Raw genomic sequence first — 15,871 nt, forward strand, 5'->3', positions numbered from 1 at the left:
ATATATATATGTACATATATATATATGTACATATATATATGTACATTGTACATATATATATATATACATATATACACATATATATATATATGTATATATATATAAAATTAAGTGTTTAATTTAAAAATTTTAAATATAATTTAAGTGTTTCTTCTTAAGTAAAAAGAATGTAAAATAATTGTAATATACCTTCCTATAAATGTATAGCTGTATAATTTGGTTCAATAGGAAAAAACATGATATTTTAATCATCTTCTTTAGAAATGAAAGAACTTCTTGTAATTTATAGCTATTTTAATACAAATTACATAAATATATTATTTTTCAAAATAAAAACAAATTAAAAACAATAGAAGAAGAAAGAAGTAAATATACTTTCAAATAATAGATTATATTTATTGGGCTTGTTAAATATAATTAATATACCTCTAATATAAATAAGTAATGGTTACAATTAAATAGTGAGTATGTCTTAATCGTGAAACTTCTACGTACCAATAAACGTAGAATAATGGGTTTTATAACGTGAAAAATATAATTAGCGTTCTTGTTATTAGAAACTTAGCCAACTAATTGTTGTTATAATTTCAAAACATTATGAGCATGTAAGTCAAAATGAACACAAACAATGGTGACCTAAAATGACCTTGTCACAATCCCAAAATCACAAGTCATGATGGCACGCATGTTTTCAACCGATAGGTAAGCCAACCCCATATCTTTACCAATTCAATTTAATCTTTAAAGTAGAAAGATAAGCGAATACATAATATCCAAAAACTAAGTCATTTATAAGTATTATATGCAAAAATCTAAAATACCATCCCCAAGATTTAGTGTCATAAGTAGAAGAGCCTCTAAACTACAATACAAGTCTAGAATTAAATGATAAACCTAAACATAAGGAATATCCTAAATACTAAAATAAAATGATAATCAGAGACATAGAGGGAGGTGTGGGTCACACAACCAAGTAGCTCACAACATAATTCAAATACTCAGCTCTAGAAGCTTCACGAAGTACACTCGAATTTTAAATCCAATCTGCACCACAAAAGAGTGCAGAGTGTAGTATGAGTACGAAATCACGTGTATCTAGTATCTCATAGACCGACAATGAAGAAGTAGTGATGGGTGTTGACACCCATTTTGGGACCTCCACCATATAAATTAATCATTTCGACTTCTTCGATTTCAAATGATTTAAAATAATTAGTTTTATAAAATTTTAAGAAATAAAATATTAAGTTTGCAAGTTATTTGAAATAAGTTTTGTCACTTTTTTATAATATTAAGTAATATACATGTTTTATATAATTTTGTACGTAGTTAATATATTTTATAAACATTTCAAAAATCATCTAAATTTTTTTTTACTTTTAGTAAAGATTTTGTTAAATTAGTTTAGTTTAAATTATGGTTATATTTTGAATCACTAGTTTACAACTAAGTTAATTATTTTATTTCGTTAAGATTAAAAAGCTCGTTAATAAATTAATATTATTTCATCTTTTAAGATTTAACCGAATTTGGAAATTTAACTCAATTCGATTATTTATTAAACTCTAAGATCTAACCTATCTTTGACTTCACCATGTCTTTAACCCATCAAAAGAACAAACTTTAGGCCTTTTTTTTAAGAAAAAATTCAGCAGCCCAAGTTAGTTTCCCTCAACTTGACCCAACTCCTTTCCCCTTATCCCAAAAAAAAAACCTATACAATACAAAACCAAATTGACTAACTCACAAATTCCGTATAACGCAGCGAATCGTGACCCGCCCCGATCCTATACGTTTTCTTCTTCAGTGCGTACAACTCCTCTCCAACAAACGCGAATTCGCGAAAGAGCAGCGAGGGATGCAGAGTGCTCTGCTCTTCCTTGTCGTCTTCCTCAAGCGTCTCTCTCCATAGTACCATCTCAACAACAAAAGGGCACTTGGAATCGCCTTGAAACCCTAAGATGAGGTCACGTTGAGAAGCGGGTACACTCGACCAATCCGAGCCATCGATTCCCTTTTCCTCTTCTGGAATGAGGCAAAGTCTTCATAAAAAGGTGTTTCTCTGTAATAGGGAAGGAATTGAAGTTAGAATTCTAGATGGGACTTGAACCCATTTTCGATATAGATTTTTTTACCCCAACTAACCCTAATTTCCTCCCTATATATCCCCATCTAAATGTTCCTTTGCGAGGTAGCACTTGGAGAGAGATTTTTGGTTGGCTTTTCTTTTTGTTGAAGAAAAATTGGGGAAAACGTTGAGGAAAAGTGGGCCAGTTAAAGAAACAAAAATTCAAAAAACTATCAGTCATATATATCTATATATACTTAAGGAAATAGGCTTGGGGAAAATCCAGGTTTTTTGCTTAGTTCCTTGTTCTCGCTTGACTCTGCTCTGCTTGTCAGAGTTCTTGGAGTCGTATTTCGGTGGTGATGTCATCCGCAACTCGTTACTATTTCTTCGCTGCTCTGAAAGAGGTATGCTTCTTGATTTCGTTAGCAGGTTATTTCCTAAGTTTCGATTTTAGTCTACATCGAACGATTAACTTGGCTCAAGGTGTTTTTAGTTGTCTAAGTGTGTGTTATATTAGCTTTTAATGGATGTACAATTATATCTTATGTTGTTTAGATCCAAAATGATTACTTTATGTATGTGAACTCATTTTTTTATTTGTGAAATCTACTCTGTGTGTGATTATTTTTTGTTCAAAGGTCGAGTTCTTGTGATTTTCGAGAGTATATGATCTCATTTTGGTACTTTCCTGAAACTGATTTGTTTACACCAAATGTTCATGGTTAAAAATTTCTTATAAACATTGTATATGTGTTCCCTATTGTGGCAATAGTGTTTATAAAATGAATGAACTTATTTTAGCAATTTGATGGTGTATTAGTGTGTGAGTATCTTTCTCTTGCTTTGGGAGTATGGTTAGGATTATTGTGTCTATGAAATGGTCTTGTTAGATGCTAGAAATGATTACACATCATTTAGTGTGTGTGTGTGTGTGTGTGTGTGTGTGTATATATATATATATATATATATATATATATATATATATATATATATATATATTACATCTCAAGAGGATCAAGACCATATCATACACATCCGAATTAAGTGAAAATATCACTATAAAATGCTTAGGTTGTCAAAACAGTTACAACAACCCATCTCCACCCATATCAACAACCTACACTATGGTGTCGATTCTTTGTCAATCATACCTACAACCCATCTCCACTGCATACGACTAATAGTGTTATCATTTATGAAGGTCATGGCAGTGAGGGTAATCCGATGCTCAATATAGGACAATGAGTATGAACCACACGCTGCCTCACTGTCATTTCTGGGACTATCATTCTTCCGCTCATAAGTCCATTCATTATTGAGCAGATTTGCAGGCAGGTGGTTGAAATATCCACACTTCTGTAAAAATCTAGGAAATAAGTGCAACATAGAATCAATGAATAAAAAGAACTCATCTTCTCTGTAGATTGAAAGGNTTCCATTTGTGGGTGTGTGTGTGGGTATATATATATATATATATATATATATATATATATATTACATCTCAAGAGGATCAAGACCATATCATACACATCCGAATTAAGTGAAAATATCACTATAAAATGCTTAGGTTGTCAAAACAGTTACAACAACCCATCTCCACCCATATCAACAACCTACACTATGGTGTCGATTCTTTGTCAATCATACCTACAACCCATCTCCACTGCATACGACTAATAGTGTTATCATTTATGAAGGTCATGGCAGTGAGGGTAATCCGATGCTCAATATAGGACAATGAGTATGAACCACACGCTGCCTCACTGTCATTTCTGGGACTATCATTCTTCCGCTCATAAGTCCATTCATTATTGAGCAGATTTGCAGGCAGGTGGTTGAAATATCCACACTTCTGTAAAAATCTAGGAAATAAGTGCAACATAGAATCAATGAATAAAAAGAACTCATCTTCTCTGTAGATTGAAAGGTTGCAATCATAAACATTTATCTTTCCCTAGTCGATTAGAAACTCGAGAGCGACAAAATGTATTTTTTTATCTAGAGTTATTACGGTGTAGATTCTCTTGACCCCTGTCCATGGGACACCATCGGGATAGGGTTTGGCGCCGGTGCAATATTCCATATAAAAATCTTCAAACACGTACATTCAAGACGATCCTTTAATGAAATAGCACCCCTTTTCGAACTAGTCTCGCACAACTCATCATAGGTAGACTTCCAAAAAATGTAGAAAGTGAGGTCGAGGATTACGTCTGTCAGGTGATAGTGTGTGGGGTAATCTATGTGTCTTTTGCGCATAAGGCTTAATATTTCATCTACATGCTGCAATCATGAAAAAAATTAATAAATAGAATTGATGCAACATGTTCAACAACCCTGGTCCATGCATAATTATATGGGAGCTATGGAAAAGAAGGAATTCAAAGAAATTGTAGGAACTTATACGGTCTTCCCACCACATATCTGTTGATGTCAACACTTTAAAATCCTCATTATACAACTCATGAATGGTATACATTTCCTTGACTATCCTTTTTCTCTTAATTAGTGACTCGAGATTATTCTTTTTCTTGGCATCTGTATGTTGATAAATATCTACCGGTTGGAGTTTCATTTGTTGATCAGCCACCATCTTCGGATTTTCGATAGTGTTTTTCGTAGCACTTGCTACTATCTTATCCGTCAGTCTGCTATTCCTTTTTATTGCATCAACACAAGTGTGAAGTCTCAAAGACGGATGATACCTTTTTTGGATATCAATGTATTCACCTTGAAAATCAATGTTCTGATGGCTTTATCTTGAGAAACTTACCTTGGAAATCAATGTCTTCCGCTTGAAAGCTCACCTTAGAAATCGATTTCTCGATGGCTTCCTCTTGAGATCTCACCTTAGAAATCAATTTTTCGATGGCTTCCTCTTGAGAGCTCACCTTAGAGGTCAATTTCTCGATGGATTCCTCTTGAGAGTTTAACTTAGAGGTACCATAACCACCAACACCACCACCAATATCAACCACATATAAATCTATTTTAATGACTGTTGCTCCGGTTAGATACTTTCAAAGCTCAGGATCCACATTTTTTTCTTCCAGAGAAACAAATTTAGCAAGACATTCCATCTCCATCTCAGCGATTGAAGGATCTAGCCATGGGTAAAGAATCTACACGAAAAAAATAAACATTGAGGCATAAGTATGAATAATTTTCCATAAGTATGACAATTGCATTAGTTGTGTCTATTTTTTGCAACTGTTGTAACTGTTTTTACAATTGTTGAAACACAAAAATAAAAATAAAAATAAAGGGTATATAAATATAAAATGGGACTTACCGAGTTAACAGGGGGTTTAAACAAATTATCAATTTTAAATAAAGAATTTTTCTTCGCATCGATCCATCTAAGAATCCTTGGACAAGTAACTTCTTGTGATAAGTCCTTAAATAGAGTCTGAAGATGTGGAATAGCTTCAAATGCCCAATCCTATTTAAATAATATCACCAAGGATCAAATTATGAATAATGAACTCAATAACAATAGATATAAAAAACATTGATTAAAATTTACCGTGAAAGCCCATGGAAAGATAGATAAATTGGTGCCTTTCCCGGTTGGGTTCAATCATTCAAGAGATATTCAATGGTAGTCCTGAATCTATCTCGACCACATGGATGGGCACAAAATGTGTTGTAGTTGGCACATAGACTAATCCACTCAGGAGGAATATTATTTGATGGATAACGCGCACAAAGAATAGCATGCACAAACCAACGTAAGCACAAAGATTTTTTGCAAGATTCATCAACCTTTCAAGATTCTAGAAGGAAAATTAAATTCTTCTCTTTGAAGCTCTTTTTAGTCAACAAAAGCAATTGTCTACGCCAATTGATAATATCAACTGACTCGGATGATTCCAATTGGCAACACTATGACAATTTAAGCCTGTCATAATTACAGATTCTTTGATGCCAAAGCAAACCAGCATGCCACAATAGTTGACCCAAAGTGCTTTTATTTCCTCAGTAACAATTCTTTGCCGAAGACGATGATATGCCAAATTCATATGGAACTGTCGGGTTTTGTTATCCGGCAAGTTTAGATACTTTCCAAATATACTAGACCGGAAAAACATTACTAAATTTATTTTATGAAGAATCTTTACAAAATCATGGAATGGTTTTCCCATACTTGAGCGAACAGTAATAGTGCCTGACTGAACAATTCCATCCAGAAAGGATGATTCTCGATCACTGTATGCAAGTCATAATCTGAAAATTTGATGATCTTGATGACAACCTCTATTGAAGGATTGCCAAGAGGGGCATCATCTTTGATTTGTTGTACACTCTAGCCGACGTGTCCGGAATGAGACCCAGTGCACATATCCCAAAAAATCATGAGTTGAATCATATCTCACCCAATTCAAATATTATACTTATTAGAACATTAAGTTAAATGGGGGTATGCCCTGACGGTAAAACCAGACCATTTTCAAAGTCAAAAGCCCTGGAGGAGGCATACACCCTTTTCTGGACCACCGACTCCTTAACTAAGGTCTTAACATACGTCTAGGAAAACGTTTAGCATTTTAGATGTCAAAAATCCAGATCACCAAAAAATATGGTGAACTATATCACATAACAATTGGCAAAATAGGGGGTATGCCTGCTTCAGGATTCATTTGACCTCGAAAGTGAACCAGTTTGGCCGTCAGAGTCTCCATAGCTGAGTGGACTAGTTTGACCGTCAGGGCCAACCAACTCCATAGTTGAGGTATTATCAAACTTCTAGAAAAAATTTCGGCATTTTGAATGACATAAATCTGGATCACCAAAAAAGATGGTGAACTACAGCTCACGAAAATCGGCAAATAGAGGGTATGTCTGCTTCAGGACTAATTTGACCTCGACAGTAGACCGATTTGTCAATGGATATAAAATGTAATCATTGAAAATTTAAGTAATCTTTTATAGAAAAAAATGCAAAATGCAAAATTTTAAATATATTGATGATTTATCTATACATCGGATATATTCAATATAAAATATAATTCCTCTATCCATCGGATATATTAAGAAAACACCCCAAATTCAAAATAAATATATAGACAGATAACCTATCCATCGGTAAATAAAAAAAATCCAAATTCAAAATATTAAAGATATCGGCATGTGCCACTGCCGTTAACTTTGGAATCTCTGATGCGGCCGTTGGAATATCCGCTGCCTCCATTCAACCTGTTCACCTCTGCCGCAATTAAGGTTAGGGATTTGTATTTTTAGGTTTAAAGGGCGATTTAGGTTAGGGCTAACTGACCAGAATGACCACCAAGGAGAGTGTCGTGGAAAGAAGAAATGAGTTGTTGTCTGAGAGATCTATGAGATCCTACATATACCTTGCCCTTCGTTCTTAGTATACCAGCTGAGTAGTTCCATAAATTGTGTCAATGAGAATCTACTGCAAGTAGTGTACGAATGTCCTAGACATGCACATAATATGTGGAAGTTTCTTGTTCCACATATTACTTTCTCTGCTCTTCCACTTTTCACTCTGAGCGATCGATATTTCTTGAATCATACAGCAAGGCAAGTAATAGCAATAACATTTTGTTAGAGGGAAGAAAAATCAAGCTAGAATTGATGATTGAGTCTTCCACTTTATCTGTTTTATTTGGGATTGTCTTATAAACACTTTTGTTTCTAGTGCATTTCAATTTCCTTTCACAAGTATTCTTGGTTAGCTCTAGTTTAGCTTGGTTATCAACAAAACACAAACTAGTGTTTAGCTTTTAATCTTATTACAAGTTTAAGATGTCTCATATAAGATCAGGGAAAAGAGGTAGCACTGATTCAGAGTTTGAAGATATGAAATATAAATACTACGGAGATTTAAGAGATGGTTCTGCTAGGTTGATTAAAGCAGTGGATAAACCGGTTAATGGTGTTGAAGAGCCTCTAAGAAGGGAAACACAAAATGCGAAGAACATAGTGGCCAAGGATGATCTAATGGTTTTTCCTTGGATGGGGATAGTAGCCGATATTCCTGTTGAATATCAGGGAGGGAAGTGTGTAGGTAAAAATGGAACATATCTATAAAATTTGTGGATTGAGAAAGGGTTTAGTCCAGTGAAGGTTCATCCTTTGTAGAACTATAAGGATCACACTGGGTATGCCATAGTTGAATTTAAAGGGGATTGGTCGGGATTGATGAATGCTATAACATTCGGAAAAGCATTTGAATTAGATAATCATGGGAAGAGAGATTGGAATTCAGGAAGAGGTCGAGATAGGAAAATGTATGCTTGGATTGCAGGTGATGAAGATTACTACGTTGGATCATTCATTGGTACTTATCTCGTGCAATCCGAGCATACATTTTATGGAGATGAGTACCAATGAATGACCCAACGTAGTAATCTTCATCACGTGCAATCCGAGCATACATTTTCTTATCTCGAACTCTTCATAAATTCCAATCTCTCTTCCCATGATTATCTAATTCAAATGCTTTTTCGAATGCTATAGCATTCATGAATCCCAACCAATCCCCTTTAAATTCAACTATGGCATATTCAGTGTGCCCTTTGTAGTTCCACAAAGGATGAACCTTCACAGGATTTAACCCTTTCTCAATCCACATATTTTTTAGATATGTTCCACTTTTACCTGCACGCTTCCCTTCCTGATATTCAACAGGAATATCGGCTACTATCCCCATCCAAAGAAAAACCATTAGATCATCCTTGGCCACTATGTTCTTCGCATTTTGTGTTTCCTGTCTCAGAGGCTCTTCAACACCATTAACCGGTTTATCCACTGCTTTAATCGACTTAGCAGAACCATCTCTTAAATCTTTGTGGTATTTATACTTCAGCTCTTCAAACTCTAAATCAGTGCTCCCAGTTTTCCCTGATCTTCTATGAGACATCTTCAACTTGTAATAAGATTAAAAGCTACATACTAGTTTGTGTTTTGTTGATAACCAAGCTAAACTAGAGCTAACCAAGAATACTTGTGAAAGGAAATTGAAATGCACTAGAAACAAAAATGTTTATAAGACAATGGCAAATAAAACAGATAAAGTGGAAGACTCAATTATCAAATCTAAATTGATTTTTTCTTCCCTCTAACAAAATGTTATTGCTATTACTTGCCTTGCTGTATTGAGTGATTCAACAAATATCGCTCAGAGTGAAAAGTGGAAGAGCAGGAAAGGAATATGTGGAAGAGAAACTTCCACATATTATGGGCATGTCCCGGACATTCTTACACTAGTTGTAGTAGATTCTCATTGACCCAATTTATGTCACTACTCAGCTGGTATACTAAGAAATAAGCGCAAGGTATATGTAGGTTATCATGGAGCTCTCAGACAACAACTCATTTCTTCTTTCTACGACACTCCCCTTAGTGGTCATTATGGTAGTTAGGTACATTGAAAAGGTTTCCGCATCTCTTTTGTTGGTCAAACATGAAGCTTATGGTTAATTATTATGTGTCTAGTTGTGATGTATGCCACAGGAATAAAGATGATAATGCGGCTTATCTTGGAAGAGGATACATAGCCTACATGGCATGTTAAGGCCTCAACTTACATGATTACTACAATTACAATAACGAGCACTCAAACCAAGCAAGTACGAATGACTCCAAATATACAAGTAGTGACTACAACTAGACAAATTTATACAAGATAGAGAATCAAGAAGAAGTTCAAACATCAAGATGAGTTATCAATACTTGGAAACATCAAGTTCAAACATCAAGATGAACATTGCAATAAACAAACATGTTTGGTCTCAATACCAAGAAAAATATCAACAAGGATATCAAAATATTCGGCAGACCTGTTGATTATGCGATAGGATCTATAATATCAAAAAGATTACAATCAAACAGGGATACACCAAACAATTTGAACAGTGCAATTAAAAAACATGTTTGGTCTCAATACCAAGAAAAATATCAACAAGGAAATCAAAATATTCGGCAGAACTATGGTGATTATGTGATATGATCTATGATGTGAAAAAGATTACGATCAATTTCCTAAGGTTCAGTAAGAAGCACCTAGTACCAAGCCATGAATAGCACAAGAAACAACAAATTGGAAAAGCTAAAACATTTCAACAAGGAAAATGAAATACAAAATCATTTAACAACCATTAAATCTAAAACATATCACTGAATGCATGTTTTTCCTCTTCCCTTTTTAAACTTAAATTTAACAAGGAACCATCACCACCAACACCACCACCTATAACGCCCCAAAATAAACTATGGTGAACTAGATCCTCGTGGTTGTTTATTGATTTAATTTTAAGTTAAAATGAGTTACTTTAGTGTTCTTAGGAAGTGTGTGAAGTTTGGTTAAGTTTGGAGGTCAAATGCCCAAGAACGTCCATGACGTTTGGAAGGTGTGCCTTAGGTAGCGCTTGTGTGTCTTGAGGTGTTTGAGTGAGTTTTATGTGTTTGTTTTGCTTGAAACTTGCATGAGATGTTCCTAAGACCTAGACGACTTAGTTTAGGGGTTTAACGTCCAGGAACGATCCCCATAGGACCCACAAGGGGCCCTAGATGAAGGGCCCAAGACTTGGGCAAAACTGCCAAAAAGTAGTAGCCATCAACGACCCTAAGGACGGTCCGTTGGTCCGTCGACCTAGGGAGTCGATTGGACTAGAAGCTCATGGTGTATAGGATCCATTTGGATCAAAGTCCCAAACCACGAAACCTTATCAACGGTCCGTTGATGCACAGACGGTCCGTTGGTGAAGGTCTCGTCTGTGAGGTCCTGCCAAGTCTGTGAAGTTACTGCGAACTTGGGGTGTTTTATGTAAATACACCCCAAGTATCTTAAGACCCTAGGTGGATATTTTATTATTTATTAAGTATTTATTAGGTATATTAAAGTGTTCTAAACCCTAAGACCTCATTTTAGACCCCTCTTCCTAAAACCCGAAACCCCTCTCTCTTAGAATTCTCTCTCAAGTCTCCATGGAAGCTAGAAGTCAAGAAATGCTAGGAGGTCTGTTTGTGGTAGTTTCTCCAAAAAAAATCTTGGTTATTTCTTCAATGTGAAGTATGATATCCATCCTTTAACTCTTTTTCATTCAAGGAGCTTTTTCAAACTAATTTTCAAAATGAATTTTCAACCTTGGTTTCTCTTATCTTCAAATCTAAATATGGGCCTTGCATGAAAACGTTTCTAATGAATTTATAATGGTATTTATAATGTTATTTGATAATTTTATGTTTAAAACTTCAATGAAATCATGTCAAGGCTTTTCATCTAATGTTGGCTTAAGAAATGGGTTATATGAGCATGAATTGATAGTCTTTGAGATTTGATTTCTTATGGTTATTATTGTTGTTTAGATACTGCCCAAAGGGCTAATTTATGATGAATTATTGAATAAAATGTTATAGGTGATGAAATCATGGATTAAAGGGTAAGTTGGTTATGTTGTTTGGTTTCAATTTCAAATGCTCTTGAGTGGTATGGTCCACCTTCTTGGTGGCGGTGTTTATTTGAATGGTATGAATGTAAAGTTACTAAATTATTGTGAATGAGGCTATTAAGGCTTGTTATGTGAATTAAGATGATAAATATGCTATTCTTGTTAAATATGCCTTATGAAGTGATTATGTGAAATAGGCTAGAGATTATGCTTAAATGAAGATATTCTTGTTAAGTGTTTTATGAAGATTGTTATGAGAAGTATGCTAAGGATTATGTATAAAGGGCTTATATGATTATATGAAGTATGTAAAGTGTGTGATGTGATGAAGGAAGGTCTAATCTTGTATAAAATGAAACGTAAATGAAATGAAGCTTATGTGCAAGGTGTGCTCACATATATACATACACTCACACTTGAATGAATGAATGAAGCTAAGTTAAGTCTTAAAGGGGAGTTTTGGGGTGAATACTCTTCATGAGTTGAGATGAAGAGTTTAGTAGCAACCCCCACTACATCCCATGAGCTTTCTAAGATAGGTCATAGGATGAATGCCCTTCGTGAGTTGAGATGTGGTGTTCACTAGTTATCTTTAACATATAGTCTATAATGCTGAGAATCCGTGGAAAGTTATGCCTAGCACCGAGAGGATATGAAGGAGAGGTACACTTCGTGAGTTGAGATGTTGTATTCCTATGTACCTCTTGAGATGAGTACTTCTCGTTAGTAGAGAATAAGTTGCTTAGTAGCAATCTCCTTATCCCAGGTGTAGCTATTGGAAAAGCCATGTAAATACTAAGAGAATGACCTCATTCTAGGCAAGTGAGGATCCCTCATCCGATAGGGGTTAATGTCGGGATTCCATGTCTAGCTATCATGGTCTATGTCTTTTAAGCTAACTCTCACAAAAGAAATGAACGTGCTAAGTCTTCTAAAGAAGGGTTCTACTTAGGGTAGGTAGTGGAATGGGATGCTATTTATCTATTGCACTAGGTAGGCAATCCGAAAGGGGAGTCTTGGTGAGACTTAATTGAATTGAATGAACTAAGTCTTCTAAAAGAATGTACTACTTAGGGTAGGTGGTGGTATGGGACACTATCTATCCATTGCACTAAGTAGGACCTTCTGAAAGGGAAGACTTGGTGTCAAACCCTCTAAAAGAATGTACTACTTAGGGTAGGTGGTGGTATAGGACGCTATCTACTCATTGCACTAAGTAGGCATTCCGAAAGGGAAGACTTTTGTGGCTTGTTGGGTGTCTTTTGATGTCTTGCCATTGATTGAGGGGCTTGTTTCTCCCGAGTTGAGTAAGCCGAAAGGGGTAGTCTTGAGGATTTCTTTGGTGTGTATTGAAGGAGGCATTTGCATACTTCTTTCATGTCTTACCTTGTTGAGTCTTAGGATAATCCCGAGTTAGGGAAACTCTTACGGAAAATGAGTTCACTTTCTCTTTTGCTTGGCCTAGGAAGTTCACTCATTTAGAATAGGATAATTCATTGTGAATGCCTTAAATGACTAATTATTAAAGTTCAACGTAGTTCACTGTAAGGGCATTTTTAATTCACTGTAAGTTTTTGGAAGTTACTGTAAATGCCTTCTTTTTGACTAAAATTATGTGAGTTCTTCTTTAAGTGTTATATGATAGTTCTTATGATGCTTTGCTTCTAAATTCATGAATGTTTTACTTAATTGGCATGAAATGGTATTTTACTAAAATGTCCCTTTTTGCATATGTCATACTTATTACATTGTTTTGTACTAATCCCATATTTTTATATACCATAAGTATAGGTTGGAAGCATTTTGAAGGTTGAAGTCTAGAAGACAGAGCTTGGGAAAGTTCCTCTCAAGATAAAGTGTGTCCTCATTTATTCGAGGGCATAATTCCTATCTTCTTAATTTCTTTATGTTAAGACTTATTATGTCTTTCATTTCAATGTAAAGGGTCGTGTCCCTAAGTTATTTATGCCGTGTATTTAAGTTTGGCTTGTGACGATAAGATTTCTTAAGTATTTATGAAAGATTTCCTTTTTATTAACTTATTCGTGAAAAGTTTTAATTCCGCACTACTTGTCATGTCTTATGTAATAAATGTTAGTTGAAGGGCTTGTACAAGACCCCAAAGGGTCAAGTACGCCCGTCCACAAAACGTGGGTTCCTCCTAACTTATAGGGGGTACTTTCGGGTCGCGACACCACTAGTATCAACCACCACCATTTATCAAGGAAAATGAAATACAAAACCATTTAACAACTATTTCAGCTACAATCATATCATTGAATGCATGTTCTTCTAATTCCCTTTTTAAACTCAAGTTTCAAAGCACAAAGCCCTCTTCTTTTTTAACCTAAATTGCCCTTTGTAACCTTGATCCTCTAGATATGTGTGTTTACTTAAAAATCTTAGATGTTGCCTAAGAGTTTTGTTTATTGTGACAATTGGGTGTTTAATGTGTTTTGCGTATTTCAAAACTATAATGTTGGAAGTGTGTCTTCATCCTAAAGAAAGAAGATAGTCCCTGTAATCAGTTTGAGTATAGTTTTCTTAGTCACATATTTGTTTTCTTTCAAGCATTTAGTGATTATTTGATGAAAGTTTTTCTTTAGGATTCTCATTGATTTGTATAAATATACTCACTACTTTAATACATGTCAATTTCATTTCTCTTAATCATGTTCCTATGTCAAAGAGTCTTTTAATGCGTTCAGATCTTTGATGTGCAAACTTTGAAATAGTAATTTTTTTCCATCCTATGTTGAGTTCATTTGTTACCAAGTAGGCTGATATATTATTCTTTATCCGAATCCTTATCGTCCTTTCTTTCATGAAATCCTTTGATTGAGCCTACAAACTTCATATATTCTTCCTTGCATCTTCGAAATGTGTTGTGAAGGCCCGATCACTTTTATTTGAGTCAGCCAATCATAAAAAAGCCCATGAACTCGACGTACAGGTGTTTGGAGCAAACGTATGGGAATGTATACACTAGTATAGATCTAGTGCACCAAATTTTCAGTTCTTATTTATATTTTAATTGGGCGAAAGCCCCATCAATTTTAAATATTATTTTTTTAGTTTAGGATAGGTGAAAGAATAGGGCCTAAGGCCCAAAGAAAAAATATTGTTAGTTTAGGACAGGTGAAATAATTGGGCCTAAGACCCAAAGAGAAAATATTGTTCCTTTAGGACAGGTGCAAGGAACTCAAATGGGCCAAAGGCCCAAAACTAAAATGGGCTGAAGTGCTGGCCAGACGGATAGATTCATACTTGGGCCCAAATCTTCTTTCCTTATCTCATTTATTTGCTATATATTTGTTTTATGTGCTTATTTAATTTTAAGGTCTCAAATGTTCAAACTCCCCGAAAGTTAACCTTTTTGAATTAAAAATTTATAATGACATTTTACTTTTACTGAATCAAACATACTTATTTTTAAAAACAATAGCCAAATATTTTTTTGTCGGATAATCGTGTGGTAGCGGATGTTCTAGATAATTAAAAATTTTCCTAGAACATTAATATGATCCTCGAATCCCCTTTTTTTACATTTTCATTAGATTTATGTGATAATCTTTTGAAAAATTAATTTTTTCGATTTTTCATTAAAAATTAAGTGGTAAATTTAGAAACCCTAATTAATTATTTTTTAAATAAAACAAAATGGAGACTACGTTGGGGACTCGCCATTGCAGTTGCTGGCTAGGGTTGTTGATGTTGCTTCTGTTTTATCGAACAATGAGAAAGGAGAAGCCGAAGCGTGCCATTCGCATCTGGTGGATGCTTCAGAACTCTCTCGTCTTGGAATGTTCTTGTTGTTGCTTGGAGTTGCTCGCTTTTTTGTTTTGTTGGTATCTCGTCGGAGTAGCAAGCGATTGGTAATGCTGGTTTCGCTCCTCACCGGTTGTTGTTGCTGGTATTTTGCTGCCTTCGCCGAAATTACTGATCATAGGAGCGAGGGGGAGAAAGGAGAAGAGGAAGAGATAGAGACAGTGAGGCGACGCCGACACTGCTCAGCTCGCATGGACACGCCTGGCTGCTTGCCGTATGAATGTATACACTAGCATACATCTAGTGCAACAAATTTCTAGTTCTTATTTATATTGAAATTGGGTCAAAGCCCCATCTATTTTCAATATTATTTTGTTAGTTTAGGACAGGTGAAAGAATTGGACCTATGGCCCAACAAAAAAATATTGTTAGTTTAGAACAGGTGCAGGGAACTCAAATCAAGTAGATATTTTACTTTCACTTAATAAAATTACTTATATTTTAGAATATTAGCCGAATATTTTTATTGTCGGATTACTGCATGTTAGCGGATGTTCTAGGTGCTTTAAAAACCCTCCAAGAATAGTAATATGATTGTCGAATCCCTTTTTTAATA

General features: G+C 34.9%; 1 pseudogene; it reads left to right on the plus strand.

The window, feature by feature from the left end:
• Nucleotides 1-1,847: 1,847 nt before the first annotated feature.
• On the plus strand, nt 1,848-15,352 carry LOC114075611 (annotated as a pseudogene).
• Nucleotides 15,353-15,871: the final 519 nt, after the last annotated feature.

Source organism: Solanum pennellii, chromosome 1, assembly GCF_001406875.1.
Source record: "Solanum pennellii chromosome 1, SPENNV200".
Classification (NCBI taxonomy): Eukaryota; Viridiplantae; Streptophyta; class Magnoliopsida; order Solanales; family Solanaceae; genus Solanum; species Solanum pennellii.